A 9,919-nucleotide genomic window follows, 5' to 3' on the forward strand; every position below is an offset into this window, starting at 1 on the left:
TGTACGCCTAGCTTAGCTTATCATAATCTTTCACTAGTTCAAGTTGTATGATCATACCTGCTTACTTATTACTCTTGAGAGAATGTACCACCTCGTGAGCTTGAATGATGTTATTTAGAATCTTCCTTCCTTCCACATATCCAGTTTGCTCCTCAGACACAAGAGTTGGAAGAAGGGGTTTGAGCCTGTTTGCAATTACTTTGGATATAATTTTGTACACCACATCTATGGGTCTAAATCTCTCTGGTGTCATAGCTTTTTCCTACTTTGGAATCAAAGTTATGAAAGAGGCATTAAGCGCCCTCAAAACAGTTTTGTATTTCCTCGAGTCCTCCACCACATCAAGGATATCTTGTTTGACTATTTCCTAGCATGCATTGAAGAATTCTACATTGAACCCATCTGGGCCTGGAGCTTTCCCATTTTGCATCTCTTTAATGACTTCGCTGACCTCCTCTTCAGTCACTGGCCTGTTAAGATTGTAATTGTCTTCTCTAGTTACAAGCTTAGGAATGTACTTTGTGAAGTTATTGATAAATTGTGATCTGTCTATGAGAGGCTCCTCTGCTATGCTTTGGAAATGTTGTACCAGAGCAGATTCTATTTCTTTGTGGGTGCTAAGTTGTTTTCCTTGAGTATCTCTGAGTTTTGAATTCCTGTTATGAGACTTGTGATCCATGGTTGACTTGTGAAAAAACTTTGTGTTTCTTTCCCCTTTTTTTATCCATTGCACTCTCAATTTCTGTCTCCAAAAGATCTCCTCTTGCTAGCATCTGTCTTCCCGTTCATGTTGAAGAGAGACAGCTTGTATTTTCCTTTCCTCAGTAAAGCCATCTGTGATGAGGATCTGGTTAATTCCCTGTAGTTTTTGTTCAACTTCTTTTTTGGCTTTGAAGATATTGTCAAACTCATTTTTTTTCCAATCTTTAAGCCCGAGTTTGATGCGTTTCAGCCTCTGATGCAGAAGGAACATATTAGTTCCCTGAACGGGCATATCTTCTTCCCACCATTTTCCAATATTGCTCATGAAGTCAGGGTGGGTAAGCCAAATTTTTTCAAACCTAAAACGTCTGTTCCTCAGAGTGCCTATAAAAGAAGCTTCAATTTGGATAGGCCAGTGATATGAGTCTCCAAAAGGGAGGATTAAAGTATACATGTCAAGGCCAGTGAGAATGAGGTCCTCAAAGATTATGAATCTATCTAGTTTAGAGGCAACTTGAGGAGCCCCTCCCCACTTATTATTCCAGGTGAAGGTACCATTTTTTGTCTCCGTATCCACTAGCCTCATGTCGTTTAGGAAGTTCTGAAAGGAAATGGAGTCTCTGCCTAGTGCTTTGGTCCCACTTTTTTTCTGTAAGAGATCTGATCATATTAAAGTCCCCTCCCAAAATCCAAGGCATAACAGGATATCATTCTCTTAGCTCCTCCAGTGATATAAGAAGCCTAAGTTTGTCTTCAAGTTTTTGAGGACCATAACATTTGTGATCAAATAGACTTCCTTATCACCCAAAGGTTGGATCACCATTGATAGGTAGTTCCTGAATGCTTCAACATCTAGGATTCCAAATTTCCAGGGGTTCCAAAGTGTGAGAATCCCTCCTATCGTGTTGTCTGCTTTAACTTCTAGATATTCATACTTGATGAGCCATTTGCTATGTATCTCTCTTATTTTCTCTATTGAACATTTTGTTTCCTGGATAAACACCATATCTGGTTTTTATTCTTTTATTCTATTGCTAAGATTTCTTTGTTTCCTTTTACTTCCTAGACCCCTAATATTCCACGTTGTGAGCTTCATTAAGAAAGGTTTGTAAATGAGTAACTAGTAAGATCTTTCATCTTACCTGAGTTGATCATGAGTTTCCCACACTCTATCAGCAGCTCATTCTGTCTTTTTCTTCCTCTTTTCCTGCCTGGGTTCTTAGGAGCATGTCCCGATGTTACCTCCATAGTTTTTACCCCTTTGTTTTCATGACTATCATGGTTTCTTTTGACTCCATAACCCTTTTCTTGAGATCTCCAAAGGAAGAGCTATTGTACTCTGTCAAACTCCTCTTGTGGTAGAGAATCAACCCCTTTGGTGGTTCCCTGCTCCAGGAACTTTTCTAGATCGAGATTCTCCCTTTCAAGAATTTCCTACAGATCATGGTCCTCTGTTCCAACCTCGCTTGGGGTCATCTCATGGTCCTTGTCAAGTTCCATAGTGCTTGGCAGATCCTCCTTTAGTTTGTTGTTTTCAGGTATATCCTCCATGCTATCATCTTTTTCCTTCTCTACAGGATTATCCTCCAGTACCTGGTTCGTCCCATTGTTCCCACCTTCTTCTTCTAAAATCTTGAAGCTGTTATGACTTGGTTGCTTATCCTCGTTGGTTTTCTTCTGGTTCTTTTTCCCTCCTTTCCCTTTGCCTCCCACCTTGGTAAAGCCTTCGAGATCTTTGCCTGTGTTGGTTTTAATATTGTTCTCCAGTTTGTTTAATGGGTAGTCTCTAAAGAGGTGCCCATGTTCATGACATTTGCGACATTTGAATGGGACATGTTCATAGTCCACCGCCTGCACCCATTCTTCATCATATACTTCTAGAATGATTTCGTCCAGAAGTGCTCCAGATAGGTCCATTTCTACGCATATTCAGGCAAAGGAGGTGTATTTTCCTCGCAGAGTCGCATCTGATCCTAATTTATTGCCTATGGCTTTTAAGGATTCTGGCAGCCAATAATCTAAAGGTAGGGAGTAGAGTCTTATCCATACCAGCACTGATGTGAATGTCTCTCATTCTGGGACAAAATTCATCACCCATGGTCGCATGTAGAGGCCTGCAGCAGCATAAAAATATGGTCCTCCTTCAAACACTTTCTCTTTGTCCTCTAAGTTTGTGAACACCACTGTGAAGAAACCTTTGGACCCAAGGTGAAGATTTATTCCCCCCTTAGGTTTCTAGTGCTTTTTTATCCATGCATGAAATCCTTATCCGTTGGCCATATCCCCATAAATTTGCATATTACCGCATATGCCGCCATGTGATCCCTCTGCACTTGTAGCACTGGATCACTTAAAAAAACCCGGGGTGTGATGGTTGACCTAGGTTTACAAAGTCCTGTCATATTCTTGTGCTAAGCTCACTGACTACCTCCTCCTGTTCTCTTCTCTCTTATGACCTCCTCATGATTCTCTTCCTGTTCATGTGATCTGATGTTTTTCTGTTTTTCTATGTTGATACTCCCAGTTTCTGCCTCCAATGGTTTCTTGAAGCGGTTCGAAACTGCATGACTGTAGGAGGGAGTGGAACTCCCCCTCCTCGCCCCTCCATGGTTACCAGCACTGATACCCTGTTGCAAACCCTCGTTCAGCTCGCTTCCCCCGCAGTCACCACTCGCGTTCATATGTTTTGAAATATTTTAAACATGTATAAGAATTATACATTTAAATTAGTTAACATGCTTTTTAATTAGTTTATTTAAGTCCATTTTGAAATATTTTTAAAATTATTTATTTTCTATCAAAATATAAGTTGATTGTTTTTTTTTGGGGGGTTTTTTCATTTTTTAAATTTCTCTTTAAACTTTATAGATTGTTTTTTTTAATGACTAAGATTGAAGGTGAAATATTTTTACCACATCTTCGTTCTAGATTGTGATATTAACAATAGACGAGCTAGTACAATGAGAGAAACATTGTTGATGTTTTATAATGTTTTTAATTAATAATAATTTCTATTAATATGAGAAAGTATTACATTGATAACAGTTGGTGTCCATTTAACCATAGGACTCACTGACGAGGCCAATGCCTCAACCAAGAGTACACAAAAACCTCAAAATTACAACTTTGATTGTACGATACTAAAACTTAACATGATCAGAGACATTATTTATCAACTATATCCGCCATTAGCTTGAAGCATTGCATGGTTATTGACAATGAATGGAAAACTAATAAAGTATACTTCAAAACAAATAGCCATTTCACTTAATTTTATGCAAAAAGGTGGTTGTGATTACTATAACAAAACAAGGACCTTCAAAGGTTTGTAGAGTGATGCAAGCACAATCTGAGCATAGTTAAAAACCCACATTGCCCAATTGTTCACCAAATCCGTACTTCCTTTAACCCTATCTTGTTGTCGCTTTCTGGGATAATGAATCCCTTTAGATAAATTACAGTGGGGAGACCTTAATAAACAATGGGAGGAACCGAAAGGGTGATACAAAAACTGCCTAGTATTATTGTGTTATTTTGAACGTTCATGGGAATCTGCAGATTGGGAAAAATCTGCCATAAACACCCTCCCCTAGATCGTGTCCTCAGACTCCTAATGAATCACCGACTTCATCAACTATGAACCCTGTAGCACCTACAACAAGACATAGCCCTGGGGTTGTTTTGGGTGGTAGGAAGGACAAGAATCGATCATCTTCCTCATTGGGTGTTATAATGGCTGTTGTTCTAGGTGGGTTTGCTAGATTAAGTGAATTCGTTGGCTTGGCATTCTATTTCTACAAGAAAGGATTACCGAGATCAGGCCATGTGCAGAGCCCCAATACTGTAGTTTTTCATTCCCATAATTCTTCTTCAGAGTCCGAGTTGCAAAAGGTCACTTCAGGGGAACAAAATGTTGTGACCACAACTAGAGATACACAAAGCAAGACGAGTAGTGGGTCGAGTGATGTACATGTGGTGGAGGCTGGTAACATGATCATCTCAAACCAAGTTCTTCGTAATGTTACGAATTATTTTAGTAAGGAAAATGTTTTGGGTCGTAGGGGATTTGGTGTGGTCTACAAAGGTGAACTACATGACGGCACTAAGATTGTTGGGAAGAGAATGGAGGTCGTTGTTATGAGTAGTAAGGGATTGTATGAATTCCAACCAGAGATTGATGTTCTTACAAAGGTTCGTCATAAACACCTTGTTGCATTTCTTAGGTACTGCATCGAGGGACCTGAAATGTTTTTGGTTTATGAATACATGCCTCAAGGCCCTCTCAATCACCATTTTTTTTACTGGGAAAAGTACAAATTGATTTCAATAGTACTTTGTTGCTTTAGTTTCAAAAAAGGTTTATGCAGTATTCAAAGGGTGAGATCAAAATAACTCTCCTTTTAAGTAAAATCAAGCAGTAAGAACTTCAGTTTTTGTATGCAATTTCAAAATTCCTAATAATGGTGTCATGATACAAATATCCTCGAGTGAGGTGTTTCTTACATTATTTTCAATTAAATTTGTAATATTTGATAGTTGGGTCATATTTTGTATATTTTTCATGTTCTCCATTTTCTAAGATTTTAAAGGCTTTACAACAATATGTTTATTTGAACGAGTTATTTGTATGGGGATGTTGCTTAAATCTTCTTTTGGGGCTTTTAAAATATATTTGTAGTACACATGAGATATTTTTGTGGAGGTTTTTGGTAGTCCAACTTTTGGTTTTTCCAAAAATATTGGCAGTAATTTTCATTCGTAAATTCGTTGTATTTTATGGGGTACCGCAAATTTGTCATATTTATGTGGGATACTAGTTTTCAAGATCTTTAAGGCATCATTTTTTTCATCAATACAATACATTTCTATGTGGATGTGTTTCTATTCTCGGATTTTAACATCTTTAGGCCATGATCAATATGACGAGTTTTCCATGTGAGCGTGTAGTTTTGAGGGGCGTATAGACAAGATTGACATGATTATGAGCAAAGGCACAACAAGTGTCCATGTTACAGCCTTGGGCGATCTAGGGAATGTGAACTCATTGTTCACAGTTGCAGTATACGTTGGGTTGTCATTAATAACCCCTGGGTAGAGGAGCTTAGAAGACAGTGGCACTTGTGATGCAGGTGAGGACATTGTTAAGAACCTTTTGATATTTGAGGTGGCCTCATTCAGTGCATTATTATTCTCCAGTTTGATTGCACATTTTCTTAACATTAGAAATCATAATAAGCAACAACAAAGAGCTTCATTAGGCAGTCAAGGGTCACATCAACAACAAGTTGTTGAGGCTTAGAAAGCTTGCCTTGGAATTTGGATATGTAATGGGATGCATATTGTTGATGGTGTCTATGGTGAATGTGATACAAATAAAATTGGGCATTATGTTATGTGGGGTAAGCTCCACTGTGAGGGAAACACTAACTTTGGTTGGTCTTGTTTCAACACCCTTGGATATGTATATCTCGACAATCATTTATGCATTCACTCATTAGTATTGTACTGCAATTTCAGTAATAAACCAAAAATGAATGAGATGTACATCTCCAAACCTCTCCAAGAAACTACGCCTAGAACACGCATTCCTACTAGTCTACTCTATTTGTAATATGAGTTTGCTCCATTTAAACCAAGAAGGGTTTCATTTTTATAGGAAAACCTTCAAAAACTACTATAGTTCGGATTTTTTATTGTAATATATTGATAGGATGCACCTATTTATGTGACAGGGTTTTAAGTTTTCAGTTCTTCTGTTGACCTCAGAAAAATTCAAATTGCATTTGAACTTCAATATCAGAAAAGACAAGCTTTGATAACCAAAACAAAATTTAGATGATTGTATTTTACCTTCTAAATTTATGTAATGAAATCTATGTTCTATTTCTGATCTACGAGTCTTGTAAAGGAGTAGAGTTTATTTCTCATGTAAGCCTTTCCAATGTTTAGATTTTTCATGTTCAGTTGGATTCTTAAGGGTCAACTTCCCTTTGATTGAAGGATTACCTTTATTGTCTAAAGTTCAAAACATGTTATAAATCATAATACCAAGTCCTATACCCTTGTCTCTAATCTAGATAACTTTGATTCTTTTAGAAGCTTCTAACTATACATACTCTATGCCAATGTATTTGTATATGTAATTGGCCAGAGTTCTAGATTTTGGCTTTTAGGTGATTCAAAGTTAATACATGGGATAAAATTATTAAAGATACCTATGACCATATTTTCGGTAGTGCAAAATTGAATCTCTCATCTCTTTTGCAACAACTTTCTCTCACACAAAATAACGTTGTACATATCTATCCCACACAAAATAATGTTGTACATATATGTGACTGTCGTATATGCATTATCCAAAACAACTCGAAAAAGATCTATTTTGGCTGCAATCCTTCATCCTTCAAAACAAAAAAATCAAAGAGCTCATAATGACAAGCAGGTCAACGAGCACCACAAAACCCTAATGCGGAACATGGCTTAATTGAGACTACCTACTGCATCGAGTAGTAACGGATACAAGGGCAGTGAGAAGCATGAATGTTATCTCTTGTGATTCTTCATGTTATCTCTTGTGATTGCGTGCACAACAATCTCTACTTGACAGTGTTGAATTCACCTATCAGATGTGATTTTACAACCCTCTGAAATTCATGTGTTCTTCATGCTATGTTTATAAAAGCTAAACATGTTACTTAGACTTCACGTTTTCTTAGACTTCATGTTTTCCTAGCCATTTAGTGAAAGCATATCAAGCTAATCTCTGAAAATATATGATGTCAATGGATCTTATTTCCACTAAGAGTGCCTACAAGTAGGTGTCATCCATGGTTTAATTGATAGTCCTCATATTGAGAAAGAAACCATCCATCAGTTTCTGTTTCTCAATTGTTTTCTACTTTGAGTGGAAATTGGAAGGGATGAATATTAGCGAATATTAGCTTTTGAGGTCGTATACAAGGATATCCCAAATTGGACGAGACCTTTATTTTTTCAGAATGTGAATTATTTCCATTTTTTAGTTTTTATTGTTTTATAAACTTAGATGTGTTATAAACAGAAGTGGTGAATGCATTGCAATCTTGCTATTGGTTTCTCATTTGTTTAAGCTTATTTCAATCAAGAACTATTTTCCTGAAAGTTGTCAGGGGTGATTACAGGCTAAATTGCTGCATAGACAAAAAGTACAGGTTATAGTTATGATATTTGGTTTGGTAAAGGGGTGGTTTAAGGGTTATTAAACGCCACACTATTGCACATACCCAAAAAAAAATAGAGTTTACTTTAATATTTGGGTTGATAAGAAGATTGCTACAAAGACCCAACAAAATAGAAGTTAATTATAATATATAGGTTGATAACAAGGTAATTGGCAAGTCAGATGCCAACCATATAATTATTGGCAATCAAGACACCAAAGCAAATTGGTGCATTATATAAGATTTTATAAGGTCCTTTTGTGAGATGAGAAATTTGTTTCATATAATTATAATATCTAAGTTGATAATGAGTTCATTGATACCAAACCAAATTGGAATATAAGATTAACATGTTTCATATACTTACAATATTTGGGTTGATAATAATCTCAGTGACACACCAAATCCAATTGGAATATAAGATCTATGTGTTTCATATGTTATTTGGGTTGATAATAAGATCATTGAAACGTCACGACATCAAACCAAATTGGTGTATAGGACTCCATAATGTCCTCTTGTTTGTGGGATAAAATGTAGTTTTAACGCAATGATTTACTCTGCTTTAATGCAGTGATTTACTATGTGTTTTAATGCAGTGATTTACTAAAATATATATAAATGTAGACAATTCTCCTTTAAATTTGCACCTTTACATATATATTTTTTAAGAAGAAACTTTTACTTTTTTTTAACTATAATTTTTAGTAAAGAGTTGAGCTTGTAATCATGATTTACATATTTTTGACCTTTTGACCACATAGGGTAGTTAGGTAGTTAGCTTTATGCATTCAAATTTTTTAATTGTATTTTATAATTATGATATTTGGCCAGATAAATACTTATTGCTCAAAAGGATTAGCATCTCATACATGGTCTATGAAAATTATGATAGCGAGTTTCAATGAATCAATTTTTATTAGCATCACGAGAAGCATGAAATAATATGGGATGGTCTATGAAAATTATGATAGCGAATTTCAATGAATCAATCTTTATTGGCATCAGGAGAAGCATGAAATAACATGCAATGGAGGATGGTAGTGTGTTAATCAAATTTAATTAAAAAAATATTTTTTAGTTACTTTATTGTCCAAATTTTATTCATATGGATTCATATTTAAACAATAACCAAAGAGTATTTAAAAATATTATTGCTATACAACTTAAATAATAATTATAAATTATGTTAATTAACTAATTATTACAATAATAATAAAATTGGTAAAGGGTCGGTAATAAAATTTAGAATAATAATTTTTAAATTATTTTTTTAAAATATATTTTATATTTATTATAATATAAACCTTAAATTCTATAATGAAAGTTAGAAGGTGAGAAGAAAAAAAAGAGAGAATGGGTAGGGTACACTATTTTACATAAAATAAAATAATGTATAGCACCACCAAACAATAGCTTTATTTTAAATTAAAATGTATAAACATTAAAACAAACACAAATATAATTTTTATAATTTTTAATTAGGGTGTGGGTAATAGTTAGTTTTAATTAAAGTTGGGATCTAATGCGTGACTTTTCATCTTCAAAGATTGACCTTGCTACTTTTGAAAATGAAAAACATACCACATACATGTCTACAAATGTCTTTCTCATACAACTTTTCCAAATTGACAAACCTAACTAACGCAACCCTAAGGCTGCCGCAACCAATATACATTATCAGGGCTCATTTTCCCCTTAATGTCCCTTTAAAGCTTCATGCCCACACATAATTATATCGGAAGTGTTTCATATTCATTTAGCCTTAAAATCCCAAATGGATAAAAAATGACCCAACAATCACCCCGCTTTGCTCCCTTTTCTGCAATATATTAACCCCTTTTCCTATCGGAACCCAAAAGCCTTTGTTAAAGCTTAAAACAATTCTTTTTTCCCTTTTGGGACCAATGCACTCTCGGCAATGTCAAAACAAAGTTTTTCCGCCTTTTAAACAATTATATGTACTATTGTCGCAGATTGAGATCTGGCCGATCGGACGGCTCAGATTCAATCGCTAT

The 9,919-nt window shown here is 35.5% G+C and overlaps 1 pseudogene; it reads left to right on the forward strand.

Moving 5' to 3' along the window:
- The first annotated feature begins 4,434 nt into the window (after positions 1-4,434).
- On the forward strand, positions 4,435-6,200 carry LOC149210582 (receptor protein kinase TMK1-like; annotated as a pseudogene).
- The last annotated feature ends 3,719 nt before the right edge of the window (positions 6,201-9,919 follow it).

This window comes from Pinus tabuliformis, chromosome 1_2 (assembly GCF_031772625.1).
Source record: "Pinus tabuliformis cultivar Carrire ecotype Pingquan chromosome 1_2, CPIR1, whole genome shotgun sequence".
NCBI lineage: Eukaryota > Viridiplantae > Streptophyta > Pinopsida > Pinales > Pinaceae > Pinus > Pinus tabuliformis.